The sequence below is a fragment of the Paroedura picta genome, chromosome 1 (genome assembly GCF_049243985.1).
Source record: "Paroedura picta isolate Pp20150507F chromosome 1, Ppicta_v3.0, whole genome shotgun sequence".
NCBI classification, from domain to species: Eukaryota; Metazoa; Chordata; class Lepidosauria; order Squamata; family Gekkonidae; genus Paroedura; species Paroedura picta.
Genome location: NC_135369.1, coordinates 95012194 through 95028483, shown reverse-complemented (window position 1 = coordinate 95028483; position 16290 = coordinate 95012194). Strand labels below are relative to the sequence as shown.

The following is a 16290-nucleotide window of genomic DNA, read 5'->3' as shown; positions in this document are numbered from 1 at the left end:
TTGCTAGTAGCCTTGGGATAGGTTTTTCTTTCTTTTTGGTTGTATACACTACAAACCGTCCCTTTTGACTATATTTGCTTGTGGTAGAAATTTCAGCAAAACTGTGGTCAAAACTGCCATATTGGACCCTCAGTTCACTGTTGTTCTTAATGGACAGACATCAGAGCCAGAGCTTGCATCTGTTTAAAGTTTCCCTATTTCTTTTTTTTTAAATTATATATAAAGCATTTACAGAAAGATGAACAAAGAAAAGAATGACCAGCTAGCAAAGTAATTATTGATACATATGAGAATATAGTCTGATATTATCTTAAGAAGTATATAGTCAGTTCTCATCACATATTAACCCTAACCTAAAAGTTACTGCTGTCTTTCTTAAGAAAATCCAGGTAATTGCTCCACTGTTCGTCATATTCTTCAGGTGGTCGCAAAAAGTGGAATTGTGCTCTTTTCCATAATGTATCTGCTGGTAAGTCTTGAAGGATTTGTGCTTCTTGATCCGCCAATTTCAGCGGCGTCTCCCAATGCTTGTTGAATAGATTGTTTCTTACAGCCTTGCTGTCAAAGCTTACAAAGATGCCTCTTGGTTGTTTCTTGCGTGCGGCCGCCTTTGAATAAACTCTGTATTAGGGTTGTGCGATTCGGCCGCCAAAGCGGCCGTTCCGTCCGGGCGCAGCCAGCGCCGCGCCGCGGGGGGGGGAGGGCGGTGCCGGCAGCGGCGTGACAGCAGGCGCAACCACGCAGGCTCGGAGTTCCACGCCTGCGTGGTTGCGCCCGCTGTCACGCCGCTGCCGGCACCGCCCTCCCCCCCCGCGGCGCGGCGCTGGCTGCGCCCGGACGGAACAGCCACTTCGGCGGCCGAATCGCACAACCCTACTCTGCATACTTTGTCAATCCGGATCTCTTCCTCCTCTGAATAATCTTCCAAGCTTTCGGTAATTTCCTTCCTCAGGTCTGTTTTCCCAAATTCTTCTGAAACGCCTTTGATTTTTAAGTTCCTAGCTTTGGATTCTGCTTCCAGGACTTCAAATTTGTCTTCTGCCACTCTCTCCCGTTCCTGTTGATTAACTTCCAGATGTTGGATTCTAATTTGGCGTGTTGCCAGCTGAGTTGTGTTTTCGTCAACTACTTTTTTCAGACCATCAATTCTGACTGAGAGCTCTTTCTTGGTGTCTTGAATCTCCTTTTCAACCTTTTTGACTACTTCCAGTATCTCTGAGTTGCCCTTGTGTAATAGGCAATACACCTGTGCATTGGTTAGGTTTTCCATTGCAGTATTCATCAATTCCGCAGAATGCATACACCACCATATAGTCACAAATCACGGACAGGGCGTCTCGCGAGAGTTCAGGAGTTCAGGAGTTATCAGTTAGTCAATCTCCGTGTTCTGTCAACAACTCCTGCTGGGCTCTCCATCCTAAGATCTTAAGTTCTTTCTTTTGTTTATTTAACGAGTGTATTTAGCTGGCTTGCCTCCTGTCCGAAGAAAGAATTCCCTTGCGAGTTGGTTAGCGGGGGAGAAGGGGGACTAATGCCTGGCTTTAAAGAAAAAGCAAACAGAGAACTCACAGTCTTTATGCTCGTAATTCGCCAGACTGCCGCTCCTTGTGTTGATTATTCAAGCTGAGAAGAGATAGCCTGAGAAGAATGCAGGATTTTATGCAGCTGGTCATTTCAAGATTAGAAAGTTGTTTTCGACAGTGGCGCAATCAAGGCCCCAAGCACAAGCAGCGATGATCCGGAGAACTTAGTCTCCACGGATCTGTAGGAACCTCAGGATGCCGTTCCCAGCTTCTGGGGCGTCCAGCGAGCGAGATTTGCGCACCTTGCTCAGGTCTGCCAGGTGTTTCTGCTCTTGGCCCTCTGCTTGGTTTGGGAGCCCGTTACAGAATGGGCTAGCACGGCGCCATATTCCTGTCGTCTCTCTATGTTTCCCTATTTCTGACTTGTGAATGGTACAGGAAAAGCATCTGAAGTTTGGCATTGACCCTACTGGAACACTTGGGCTGGCTGCTGCGATGTACAGTTGGGTTCTCAGAAGGTGTCATGTAGCTGGCTCCATTGGCAAGAAAGCTGCAAGAAGAGTTGGTAGATGCCAGAAAGCTTTTGGATGTGAATGTAAAAGATGGTGATAGAAATAGTTTAATATGTGACTTTAATAAAATCCAATATTCTTAAGGGACTTGCAGCTAGGGAGGGGGAAGGGGGCTAAGTATTTGTTACCCAAGACCTTTTGAGTTGTTATGTTCTTGGTGCTGTGACCAATCAGTCAATCAATTTTTATTTTATGGTCATTCAGACCTACATTGGTGCTGTGACCATCCATAGTGAGTGAACACATCACCTGTGATCCTCCCAATTTGTGTGACTGCCATTTCTACTGAAGGGGGCAACATATGCATTTTCAACCTTGATTCACTTGCATCAGACTCCAGAGTGATCCTTTATGGATCTAGTTGAAGACAGGAACTAAACAGGAGTTTATTCATTGGGCCTTCTGCACATGCTCAGAGGCATGCATTCTATCACTCAAGCAAAATACAGCAAAGTCATTTGCAATTAATTATTAATAAATTATATGAGGCTGGGATGTTTAATTTTCTCATCTTGCCCTCCTTGGTTGCATTTAGCCTGGAGACAAATTCCTCATTATAAACAGAGGAGGTCACTGAAAAATAGTATACATTTTATTCTAGTTTATGGGTAATATTCTCACTTATAAGTGTGGACATTAATAATAACTCTGCAATGACAAGGGGATCTTTAACAATGAACACTGTGAATTTAGAGGTAGGGCAGGACATAATTTGTGAGATTATTGCCCTCAACCCCCCCCCCCCCCATCACGGCTGTCCTAATCTGCTGCCATCTTAATGGCTTAGACTCAAATTCAGATTTTACAAGATGAGTTTTTACATTAATTTGTCAATTTTAGTTGACATAATCATGAATCACAACAGTCACAGCAGTGAAGCCATAAGTTAATTCTTAAGAAATCACAGTCTCCCTTTGTTTTAGCTACTCATGTGAGAAGATCAGGAGTCAGTTTCCAAAGTCACAGGGTTAGACTTACGCATGTCAGCATCTTCCTCTTTGTCTCCACTGTGGCATGAAACCGTTGGTGTTGTGTCACTTTCCTCTAATTGCAGAAGCATTCTATCAAAATGAAAACTAGTATATATATATATATATATATATTTAACTTGAAGAACACAGGCTCCATCATTAGTCTCAATGAACAGAAAGTCAGCCTGGACATCAAGCCTTCCCTGGACTTTTGGCTGGTTCTAACAGCTGACCGGTGGGCTTACTCTGCTGTTAGGTTTAGAAGGCTGTGAGTCATTAAACCCCTCAGTTTAACCCCCTCTTAAGTGGCTGGAAGCAAAACTGGCTGGTGAAAATGGCTGGCAGCCATGTAATCCTTCCTGGGTTACTTGCCCCCCCCCTTCTCCTGACCGTGGCTTGATTTAAGGAAGGGCCTTTTTGGCTCAGTTTGGTTTGGGGGTTTGGTTTATGGGATGGCCTGAACCTCAACTGTTTTTATGTTTGTGCCCACCCCTAATTAACAGTTCCAAGATATCACCATGAATTTACATGGGGCTAGAATTAATGCACTACCATCTGCACTCCTGTCAGAAAGATACAAAAACATTCCATCTAATTTTGAACTTTGTGTAAACCTAACTGAGACATTGGTTCGTGTGTTTTTCTACTATAACTTCTATGTACAGGCATGTTTGAATTTATTGGAACCTGTGCAGACTGATAAAAAAACACAACCTCAAAATTCTCTGAGCACAAATTTCTGAAAATCTTATTGGAAGGGGCTGATCAAAGAGTTTCCGTATCTGTGATAAAATTTCTGTGTTCTGCATTGAAAATATGGTTTGACATAACATCCAGGGTATAATTTGCTCATATTCTGATATTTTAATTGTTAGATATATTAGGAGGAGTGATGTATGGTGAGATTTTATACAGAACTGATTTTATATGAGTTTTTTATATGCTTTACTTTGCTTCTGAATGGCTATGGGTTGTAATAAAAACTGAAATATGAATGAGAAAAGTTATAGAATTCATAGTCTGCATTTGGGGATAATTAAAAATATAATTATCAGTTTACCAGTTTTCAGAATTTTCTTGCAATCAGGGTCACTTTTATTGTGGAAGTGCTGTAAGCAAACTTAAATGGACTCCGGGGAATGGTAGAGGACAGGAAGGCCTGATCATTGTCCATGGGGTCGTGATGGGTCAGACACAACTTCGCACCTAACAACAACAACAAGCTGTAAGCATTAGAGGCCCAGGCTTATTCAGAAGTCATCTTCCTTCCCTGTAATACGTATGCAAATACCATTAAGTTACAGCCAACTTATGGCAATCACAGCAAGGTGTATTACAAGGAAGGAAGATGACTTTGGTCTTCCAGGTAAATGTGTAGATGGGTAGAGGGTAGTTACTATGTACCTTTAACATACTTAGAAAGCCCAGAGTTGTTAGATGAATGAAAAGGAAATTCTGGAATCATATGCGTATAATTAACTTGCTAAGAAGCATGTGCTAGTTGGTTCTGCAACTGAAGTCATGAGATTACTGGAACCACAGGGTCAGTCTGGAGAACTCAGCATTCTGCCTTATTTGGTCATTTCTTGTGTGATTGTATATGTTTTCACTTTTATCAAATACTACTCTTTTACAAGTTCTTCCTCTTCTATTCGCCCTTTCTGGAGAAGAAGTTTTATTGTGGTTTTTGTTATGAAGGTGTTTTCATTAATTTTTAAAATAGAGTATTACTCCCCATGAAATTTGTTAGACAGATATTCCCAACTATTCATTGCCAATGACTCTGGACTTTGGACTTAGAACATTCACTCTGAAGGAAGCACATATGTATTATCTTTGATCTTCAAAGAGCATTCTCCTTCCTGACATTCCCCCATTCCAGTGATGGTTTTGCTAACATGGGAACTGGCAAATCTTCAGAAGTTGCTTTCTCATCTCAGGAACCAATATCATGCCAGCCTGTCAAGAGCTTTTTTGCTCTGTTCATCTAGATATTAGGCAATTTCCACACATAAGTAAATATAATGTTGTGCCAGCTGAATGGCATAGCTCTAAATAATATCGTGCCTCCCAGCCCCTCCTCACCTTTTTGCTGTCTTGCCTTTGTTTTCCTTCTTTTCGTGCTTTTTACCCTCCACATCTCCTGCTTGAAATGGCAGAAGAGAGCAACATGCCTTATACGTGACTCCATTCTACCTGTCAATCAATCTAGGCAACCAATCCCCTTTCTCCGTGTTTTAAAGGTCCCACAATGCCTGCTAATTTGTTTTTAATGCAAACTTCTCTATTGCTATGCCTATGCATCTAATCATAGATGAATAGTGCTTTTTGAATAACACCCCATGAGCTAGCAACTGCAAAGCTTACAAATAACCATAATAAGAATAAATCCCACCATTTGGGCTTCCCAACAATTTTGGGGAGGGGGGACTAACAGGACTGTGTTGCGCCTAGCAGTTGCTGCAAAAATCACAACATGGGCAGGTTGAAGTAAATGGCTGGGGAAAGCCCTTCTCCTCCCACACCCTTCTTGACTCCGGAGAAAGCAAAGCAAAGCAAAACAAGAAAGAAACTGGCTAACAAACACAGCCTTTAATCAGTTGCAGCTTGCGAAGTCTCCCCTCCCCCCAAAGCCTGGAGAGGGTTGTGAAAGACAGAGAGCAGACAGGAGATGGGGGTGGAAAAGAATGGCCCGAGCTGAATGACCAGCTCCACCACTGCTCAAGAAGGCTGGAGGAGGACTGATCTTGGCCAGATCCAAAGTGAAGTGCTGTTTTGTTTCAGACCCTGTGATTAGCAGCTTGGTGATGTTTACTTAGGCAAGCTCAATTCACAGGGGTTGGTGAAATCGCAGGGCAGGCTGGATTGGTGGCTGAAGAGATTGCAGGGGAGAGATTTGTTCCCAGTCCCCAAGAACTAGGGAGAAGGAGGTGGGCTGAGGGCAGGGTGAGGCAGGAACCTTTAGTACGTTTTGAGCCTCCATAACTTCCCTGTGCCAGTTGCTCTCCCTTAGCTAGCACTAAATAGGTTGGTGAATCCAGGTTATGTGATTCCCCAATTAGCGCTTTAAAATGAAGGATGTAGCTGGCCAGTTACTGCTCAGATGCTGGATGTTGGCAATGTCATATGGAGTGGCCGGAATATAACGACTACATATGGTAAGCATTTCAGTACATTTAAAGGGTACGAAAATGCCCATTGTATATCAACCAGGTCCAAAGTTTCCCAGAGTCCCCACTTTGATCCCCTTGATTTTTGCCATCCTAAATCAATCAGATCCTTTTGTCATCATGATCAAAAGGGCATCCACACCTTTTGTTTAAAGTCCACTGCAGCCTACATGACTTTTTACCACATACCTAGCTAGAAGAAGGGTATAAAACCCCTTCATTTGGACTCCCCAAGAACCTCTCTGGTGACCAGTCTCCCTGGAATGGATCCCCACCAGATGCCCAACTCGGATGCTGGCTCATGCATGTTGCTATGACTATATCTTTGCACCACACACCTAGATCGGTAATTGTATAACCCTTGTTGCCCCCTTTCCCTCAAACCTAGCCATTTCCTGTCTTATTTCTCTCTGAATACATATGTTAGTGTAATTGCTTAGTGTTTGCCTTGTGTCTTATTCTTTAATAAAGCTACATTCTTAATTTTTACATATCTGTTGTCCGCCTTGGGTTCCTCAAGGGGCGTAATCACCTAATGAACACCGGCAAAGCATTCTTCGCTAGTTATTCCCTTCTTGCACAGCCAATTCCCCATACTTCTTTTGAACATTTGGGGGTAACATAGATGAATTTTACATGACCATCTCCTTTTGAAGGATTGCTACATGGATGAAATTTCCTATTCTCAGATGCCTTGACACTTAGTTTGCTTGGCAGCAAAAAATTCCAAACTCAGAGTTCTAAACAGTGCTTCGTTCATTCAAAGTATCATCTCACTTGTGCTGTGTTAGTTGTGCTATGGAATCTAAGCAACAATGGGCATAGACCAAGGTCACTAGGGCTGTTTTAAGTTTTCAGGCCTATCATATAAAGAGTTTTCATGTAGAATTACTAGATCTGTTTTTCCTTTCTGCTGAAAGAGTTGAAACATAGTTCTGGGGGAATCTCAATCTGCTGTGTCTGAAACGTCATCTGTCAATCTTGTGAGAAAAAAAGTCTGGGAGTGTTTTGGAACTTCCCCCTTCTGACCAGTTCATGAGCACAATCTCTTACATTATTTTGGAACTTCTGTTTTCATTTTCAACAGAAACTGAGGAGTGACTGAGTAAAAGAAAAAAAATGGAAAAGAAATGAAGAAAACATATTAGGAAATGTTTAAGGTCTGAACTGAATTTAGACTTTGGGAAAGTATATTTTCCTACTTCAGTTTTTGTACTAGTCCATTCATCCTCAGTTCCATCCATCAACTACCACTTTGTTTGGCTGCATGAACAGTAAAATTCCCTCCATTCCATGTAAGCCCCATTCCACCTAGTCTTTGGTAATAAGTAAGAGCGAATTTGCTTAATATTTTGCCCTTGTTAGCTTTGTTTTGTGTCTAGTAGATTGTAGGCCTTTTCTATTGAAGTGTGAATAAAGAAATCTGTTATTAAAACCACCAGACTGACTATCTGAATAGATAAGTTTACTCCTATATGCAGGACCCCAGATGATACTATAGTATTACAATAATTTCCAGCAGAAGCACAAATATGACAGTCCAAATAGATGTTATTGGTTTGGTTTGAGAAGAAAACTAAAAGGCAATGAATATAGCAAGGAATGGTTGGAAGGAAATCACTGCTCTGGATATATAGTACATTAATGTACATGTCCATCTAAATCACAGAATGCTGATAAGGTAAGACAAGCAATAACAACATCCCATTGACCATTCCTTTGTGCGTAAAGTTTATTCTGCACATTTGAAATTGATGTGTGTGCAAAGGCAATGTTTTCAAGATATATGTAGTGAAGAGTAGGATCTTAATAAAGAATGAGAAGGAAAAAGATAACTGTTCATCAAAGTAAGGCCTCTGTTCAATAACATGGGAAGAAATGATTAAAAAGAGTATCTATAAGCAAGCACAGAGTCATATTCTCTCATCACTGAGAAACCAGAGGCTACTCATTAATATTTAAGACCCCAGGGCAGAAGGTATCATTAGAATCATAGAGTCATAGAGTTGGAAGGGGCTATACAGGTCATCTAGTTCAACCCCCTGCTCAATTCAGGATCAGTCTAAAGCATCCAGGATAAATATCTGTCCAGCTACTGCTTGAAGTGAGGGGAAGCTCACCACCTTCTTAGGCAGTTGATTTCACTGCTGAACTACTCTTGACTGTGAAAAAATATCCCCTGATAGCTAGCAGATATCATTCTTCGTGTAGTTTAAACCCAGTACAGTGGGTTGTATCAGAAAGCTTTGACCCTCTTTTATTAGAAATGAACAATTTGGCCAGAACATCAAGAAGACAAAAATAATGACTATTAAGGAATAAACAACTTAATGTTAATGGGAAGAACTGAAACTGTTTAAATATTTTATTTTCCTTGGCCCAGTCATCAATCCAAAGGGAGACTGTAACCAAGAATTCAGAGATTGCCACTTGGAAGGGCAGCCATGAAGGAGCTAGAGGAGATCCTTAAATGTGAAGTTGTGCTGCAGGTGACCAAGATAGAGATAATCCTTACCATAATGCTTACCATTACTCTGTATAGATGTAAAACTTGGACAAACTGACAGGAAGAGTTGATTCATTTGTAATGTGGTGTTGGAGGAGAGTTTTATGGATATTGTGGACTATCAAAAAGATAAATTAGTGAATTCTTGATCAAATCATGCCTGAACTTTCCCTAGAGGCTAAAATGACTAAACTGAGGCTATCGTTCTTTGATCACATTAAGAGAAGACAAGAGTCACTGGAAAAGGCAACTCTGCTCGAAAAATTTGAAGGATTCAAAAGAAAGAAAGAAAGGAAAGAAAGAAAGAAAGAAAGAAAGAAAGAAACAAAGAAAGAAAGAAAGAAAGAAAGAAAGAAAGAAAGAAAGAAAGAATACTCCAAATGAGATGGATTGAGGTAAGGAAGCCACAGCCCTCAGTTTGTAAAAACTGAGCAAGGTTGTTAATGAAAAGACATTTTGGAGGTTACTAATTCATAAAAGGGTTGCCACAAATTAGAAACAACTTGATAGCACTTACTTTACAGTAATTTGAAAATATATAATGCTATGTGATGTGATCAAGCAGATGCAGGAAATACCAAAAGTTATTTTAGTAAGCAATCTACGAAGACCTGTGGGGATTCACAGAGCATCTAAAAGTAGCACACACAAAAAGCCTCGCCTAATTTCTTTGCTTTTTATAAAGTAAAAAGGGTCATCATCACAAATGAGATATCTTCTAAAGCTTGAAAAAATACAATCCTTTACAAAGTGACTAAGAAAAATGTTTTTGTGCATAATTTCTGATCCCCAAAAAGCCTAATTAAAAATATATAATTCTCTGAATCATCTCATAACTTTCTCATATTATCTGGTACTGGTTAAAAAAAACCTGTTGAGCTATGAATCAGAACATCTTTGGTTTGAATCTGACCTCTATCATGAATTCCTTGGGCAGCAAAAATAAACAAGAATCCAGAGAAACCTTAAATATTAACAAGATTTAATCCCAGTATACATTTTTGTAGTTCTCTTTGCCAGGTGCAATGAGGGTCTTCACTAGGCAGCCATTTATATATGAGGTTATGAAAAAAACAGAATAGAAAGGACCAGGAAATGTAAGAAGTATTAGTGAGATTATGTAAAACTACCCAAAAAGACTTCCTCAAACAGCTTCCTCTTAGGGTTGTGAACTCCAACTTGGGAAATTCCTGGAGATCTGAAGGTGGAGTCTGGGGAGGGGAGAGACCTCAGCAGGGTATAAACCACACAATCTTACCCCCCCCCCCAAAGCGGACATTTTCTCCAGGTTCAACAAATAATAAAACAGAACTGTATAGGGGTGTATTTCTGCAAATGTAATAGATCTACAATTTAGCAGAATAGTTCAGAAACTCACTTTAAAAAATTGAACTGAATTATTGATTATATGAATTTGCTCCATGTATGGCCATGTTGTTGCTTCATTGTTTTCTGCTGATGTACCACCATTTTTCTTCATTATGTCCACCCTTACTATCATGCCAAATATGCTATGCTCATTTAGATCTCAATAATCCTAGTCCTGGTATATCATTCATTAGATGTCTTCTGATTTCATTTGTTTCAGTGTATACGATGCTTATTGGATGTATCTTTGTATGGAAATTGATTTACACTGTGTAATCTGCTTTGAATTTCAGTGGGAAAGGTAGACTTTAAATACCATAAATGCAGTTATGGATCAGAGGGCATCTGAAGCTTAGGCAACTTAGTACATGTGGATAAGATCTTTTAGGACCTGTTGAGGGGCTGTTCTATATTTTGGGTTGATTTGCATTGATAATGTTTTACTGAATTTGTGTAGTGTGGCCCATGTCTGCATGTGATGGTGGTGGCGGCAGCGGTGGGAGGCAGCATTGGCGGGGGCACGGGGGCTGTTGCGGCTTCTGCGTGGTGGGGAGGGCGGCTGCAGGGGGCGGCTCCTGCTTGGCGGTGGTGGCGGGGGGTGGGTGGGGTGGCAGTGGCCTGTTTCCTCTCCCAACCCCGTTCCCCCTCTGTGCCCCCTTCCCTCTCATTGGCGCTGAGGGGGCTGCAGCATCCTCACTTGGGCTCCGCTGGTTACACAGGGCGCTGATTCGGGGGCCGGGCCCTGCTGGCGGCAGGGGGGACGGCTTGTGAGGCTGCCTGCGGTCAGGTGGGACTTTTTTTAAAGTCCCGTGATGCGGGACATTTCTTCAAAATGCGTTATTGTCCCGTGAGATGCGGGATGAATGGGCACCTTACTCTAACCTTCCGTTTATTTTAGAGAAATTGCTGGTTACTGAGTTCTAAGCTGGAATCTAACAGTGGGTTGCAAGACCAGGAGGGAAAAGGAGGAAATGAGTAAGAGAGGGAGGGGTCTCTGGGGATTTTGTTGGCACATTTGAGTTTCTCTCTTAAAAATCAACAAGAAATACAGCCTGTTGCTCAGTTATACAATGTAAATGCTAAACCTAGAAAAATACATACTGTTTTTGTGTTAACTGACATATGCTTCCTCTGTTTTATGTTGGGTATAGGGGGAAAATATCCTGTGATTACTTTGAAAGTGAGACCCCCAAAGTACAGAATGTTTAGAAACAAGTTTCGCTTCTAAAAGCCTGAGGACCACTGAGATAAATCATACTCTCTCACTTCTGCAGCTGTCAACAATATGGGGATAACATTGACCAGTCTCATAAGACTCTTGTTTGCATCAGAATGAGGTAAGGTATGCGAAATATTCTGAATACTCTAAATCACTGTATAAATGCTTATCTCCTCTGAGAAACTAGAGATCAATAAATCCTTAGTTCTCTAAATGTCTAGCATGATACTCCAGCAAGTTGGTCACTGCAGACGGGAAGCCATTCTTTGCTTTGCCAGTTACTGATGCAAAGCAAAATCAAAGCTGATTCAGAGTGCATTAAACCAGTTGTTCTGAAAGTACTCAGAAGGAATTGATAAAACTTTAACTGGAGTGATTTGTGAAATACAGCCTATTTTATCAGAAGAATGTGGGAGGGATGCTAAAGGTCAGAACTTGCCATCTTCTTGTCCTGGTTAACATGTGAGGAAGAATTGGCTGTAAAGGTGGGGGTTTTCCTGGGTTTCATTGCTTGTTTATCATAATTTGGTTAGGGCCCTCCAACTTTTCTTTTGATTATATCACTGAAGCTATTCAGTGTGGACCATCTAGCAGCAACAGTTTGCTTGTGACAAAGTACAATAGGAAGAAAATAAAACTGGATTGATTTCTTGTGTTTTCAGAATTCATTATGACAGAACTCTGAAATAGGTACCTTTGTAGCCAGTAGGTGCTGACAGCACCAGCTTAGTCTGCCCTGATGCCTGAGGATTGGTCCTATGAAATGCAAGTAGAAGGCATAAATGCAAATTTTCCTGACTTCCCTCAGCTCCCTCTCCTTAAAAAAACCTGAGGCATTAGATTAGCCATATGGACAAATACCATAAAACACTGTGGGTGGTGTTGTACTGCAGTGAGGAGGGAGAATCATCTCCACAATAGCAGCAGCTCTGCTGGCAGAAGAAGCAGGAAAAGTAATTTTACATGACACTCTGCAGACCCCTCATATCCTCTGACATTTTGTCCACAAGGCTCACAAGTATGAGTGTTCTGGAAATCAACAGGGATTACTGGGGATGGGGAAGGCAGTGGGAAGGATCCTCACCCTTGAGTGCCATGGGGTTTATTAAATCTGTGGGTTCAGTAAGACATGGACACTCAGCTCCAACAACCAGCAACCTTACTGGAACCAGAAATACTTCAGTCTTCTCCTTCTAGGTCTTGACTCTGAAAGAGAAATTGGCCTAACAGTTTCCCAATTCTTTCCTCCCCCATTCAGACAGGCGTCTCCTCTCTCCTCTCTCTAGAATTGGTACCAGTTCTTAAAATATGGGCAGATTTTTAATGAAGGTATGTCAGAAGTATAATTGTAATTTTTCCTCACTCTCCAGTTGATTATTCTATGTCCCAGCTCCTCTTCCAGGGATGTATTTACACCCTCTTCCCCTCCCCCATTATTTGTCTTCCTGGGGGCACCTATTGCCATCTGATAGTATATTGATCGATTATGATGAACAAAAGATCCTGATACTCATATGTGATCCTTCCCCTTATTTACTAGTTGGTAATAATTTGATCTATTATTTTTTGTGGTCTAACTATTTAAGAAGAGCCTCTTGTGGCGCAGATTGGTAAGGCAGTGACGTGCTGTCTGAATCTCTGACCATGAGGCTGGGAGTTCAATCCCAGCAGCCGGCTTGAGGTTGACTCAGCCTTCCATCCTTCCGAGGTCGGTAAAATGAGTACCCAGCTTGCTGGGGGGTAAACGGTAATGACTGGGGAAGGCACTGGCAAACCACCCCGTATTGAGTCTGCCATGAAAACGCTAGAGGGCGTCACCCCAAGGGTCAGACATGACTCGGTGCTTGCACAGGGGATACCTTTACCTTTTTAACTATTTGAGTCCTGCACATGATGTTGAGAGCCTTACTGCTGGGAAAGGTAGTTTAGAAATGTTCTTTACAAATAAGCATTTGCAACTTTTAAGGGTTCTTCAGGAAAAATGTCTAATTTTAGTCTGAAATTGAAACTGCAGCTCTAGTAATGCTGTAAGGTTTCTGTCCCTTGTTTCAGTACAACAAAGAGACTTTGTGAAAGCCCCAGAGCATTAGCTCCAGCATGCTTGATTAAGGGCAGGATTTCCCCAGCTTTTGTTTATAGCAAACTGGGGAAATTTTGTAAAGGTTTTCTTTTAATAGATTTTCTGTTAAGGTCCTTTTTGCAAGACATAATATTAAAATTAATGCAAATGTTTTTAGCAGTCAGACCCCTCCTCATACTGAGACTCTTCCTTTAATATCCCATAAATACCCTTGTTTTAATATTACACTAAATATTAATTTGCAGCACACTGTCTGTTAAACATTGACACGGAAATAGATTTCAGCTATATCTTGAGTTCAAAATGCACAGTCTGTCTCAAACAGGGCACAAACATGGATGCCAGCCAGATGCCAGCCAGCCTACAGGGCACATCTGGATGATCAGTTTAGAACTTGTGAGAAGTACAGCCTGCACTATAGATGTGCGGCCACCATTGTGAAGGCGGGGGACCCTGGCAGAAGGTGAACTGCTTGTTCCTACCAAGCCAGGGCTGGGTGGGAATGAGATACTGTGGCAGGTGAGAGGCTGCATGGTTTGAGGCTGGTGCGAGAGCCCTGTCTGGCTTTGAAAGGAGGACTGGCAAAGAGGACTGGCCTCTTGCTTGCTGCTTCTGGCCGTGCCGCTTTGCATTTCCCTCCCTCCCATTTGTTAATTCTGTAATGGAGGTGTATATTTGCTTTATGATTATATGCTGTTTTTGTAGTTTTGTCATAGCTGGTGGTTATATTGGGGATAGATCCTTGGGAGTGAAGCCTGCACTCATGTGCTGAGCCCTACCAAATGCAGGGGCCTCCATATGAGGCTATGCATGTGCCAGGCAGTGGCATCTTCCCAAATAGGGACATGGCTGCCAGGCATGGCAGGGTGGCTGTGGGGAGCACCAATAGATGCTGACAGAAGTGGCGTTTCCTCTGCACTTCACCTTCCCAGGGACCAGCAGGCCTTATGGGTAAGGGGAGCTTGACCTGGGTGTCACTTGGACCACAAGGGTGGGCCTGCTGGTGGTTACCCCTCCCAAGGAATTGTGGTGGCAGCAGTACGGAGAAGGGTGGTTTTGGATTCACCCATGGTGACGATGCTCATTTGCATAACAATAAAACTGTGGCCTGATTTATGCCAAAACTTCTGCTGGTGTCAGTGTTCTGTGTATGCTGGGACCAGAACCCCCTGCCTAACAATGCAGAGGCTGACTCACAAATGAGTTCTTTCCCACCAGGGGGAGATATGTAATTTAGGACAATAGGTTTCTCAGGAATTGGTAACCAATCTTGTCAATTTCTCAGTCCCACTTTACAGACATCTGCTCACCTCAGTTAACAATTCCTAACTCTTTTCAGAAACTCAATAGTTTTCTTGTCCAGTAATCATAGTGTCATGATGAAATATTTGCACCTATAGCGTAGGATATATCATCACATGTCTCCTAAAGTTATTTTCCATCTTTGGACAAGGTATTGTTTTGGGAGCAAATATGTCAACATTGCCTCAAGTAGCATTTTGTTCCATGAAATAAAGCACCTTATGCCATAGCGGTAGGTGTTTTCTGGGACTTTCTGCACAGCCCCACTTACATGTGGGCCTGCCTTCCTCTTCTGTAGGTGTGTTCTTGGATCCAATATGCACATCCCTATTTGTATGTAGGTCTCTCTCTTCTCCATGAAGTACTGACCATTTTGCTGAATCCACATACTTCCTTCTTCACATAATGACAGTAACTATTATCCCCAGACTTTCCACTAAATGCTATTCCTGTTCACCCCTACTTCTCTTAGATAATTCTGTATATATGTACTTTTTGCATGCTTATTTCTGTTTCTTTTCAATTCTTTTAAATAAAAACAACTTTCCAATTTACACTAGACTGGTTTATTTAGAACTTAAAGATCCCATAGTTATCTACATCTTCAATTAAATTGCTGATTTCCCCAACTAAATTCTGGAGACCTCTAATTTGGGGAACAACAGAGGATGCCAGATATGCCCAGAGCAGCTGAGAGCCATCAGATTCCCCCAAACAGAGATTCCCCCTGGCCCTCACCTCATACCACCTAGACCAAATCCAAACATAGTAAGACAATAACATGATTTGCTATTATTATGTACGTACTAATACTTGCTGTTTCATATAGAATCATATAATCATAATAGTTGGAAGTGGCCAAACAGGCCATCTAGTCCAACCCCCCTGCTTAATGCAGGATCAGCATAAAGCATCCATGATAAGTATCTGTCCAGCTATTGTTTAAAGACTGCTAGTGAGGGAGAGCTCACTACTTCCTTAGAAAGCTGACTCCACTGCTGAACTTCTCTGGCTGTTAAATATTTGTTCTTAATATCTAGCTGATACCATTCTGCATGTAGCTTAAAACCACTACTGCACTATACTCTGCTGCCAACAGGAATTGCTCCTTGTTCTCCTCCAAGTGACAACCTTTCAAATAATTAAAGAGTGCTGGAATTGCAATCAGCAAGTAATTTGATGAAGTCACCCTTGAAGGGCTGTTGTCAAGCTGTTTTAGCAGCTGAATTGTACCTGTGTGCTCACTAGTGCATCCTTCTGCAGGAAGAAGATCAGTATGTGTGTGTGCTCTGAAGCAAGGAGGAGCAACATCCTCCATTAGGCTCTGCTCTCTCTGCATCTGCTGCTGTGTGAGATGTAGTCTGCCTGCAGCCTAGCCACAAGAGGCTTGCAATGTTTTCTTTGTAACTCTTTAAGCTTTTGGATTTTGCTTCAGTAAGGGGAATGATGCGGATTAATATGATAAATACCCATGTAAATAGCCATGCAGTAAAGATTCTCTCCTTTAAACCTCAAAGTGCTGTGATTCTGGACCTGGACCTCATCCACAAAAATAACTAATAACTGCATACTTTCAAAA

General features: G+C 41.8%; 1 long non-coding RNA gene across 1 annotated transcript in view; it reads left to right on the top strand.

Moving 5' to 3' along the window:
• Window positions 1-16290, top strand: part of LOC143843031 (uncharacterized) — a 39858-nt gene that overhangs the window by 19087 nt on the left and 4481 nt on the right. Inside the window, exons 3-4 of the long non-coding RNA XR_013233433.1 lie at window positions 8965-9137; window positions 11262-11447. This is a non-coding gene — a long non-coding RNA (uncharacterized LOC143843031). The remainder of the gene's footprint in view (window positions 1-8964; window positions 9138-11261; window positions 11448-16290) is intronic.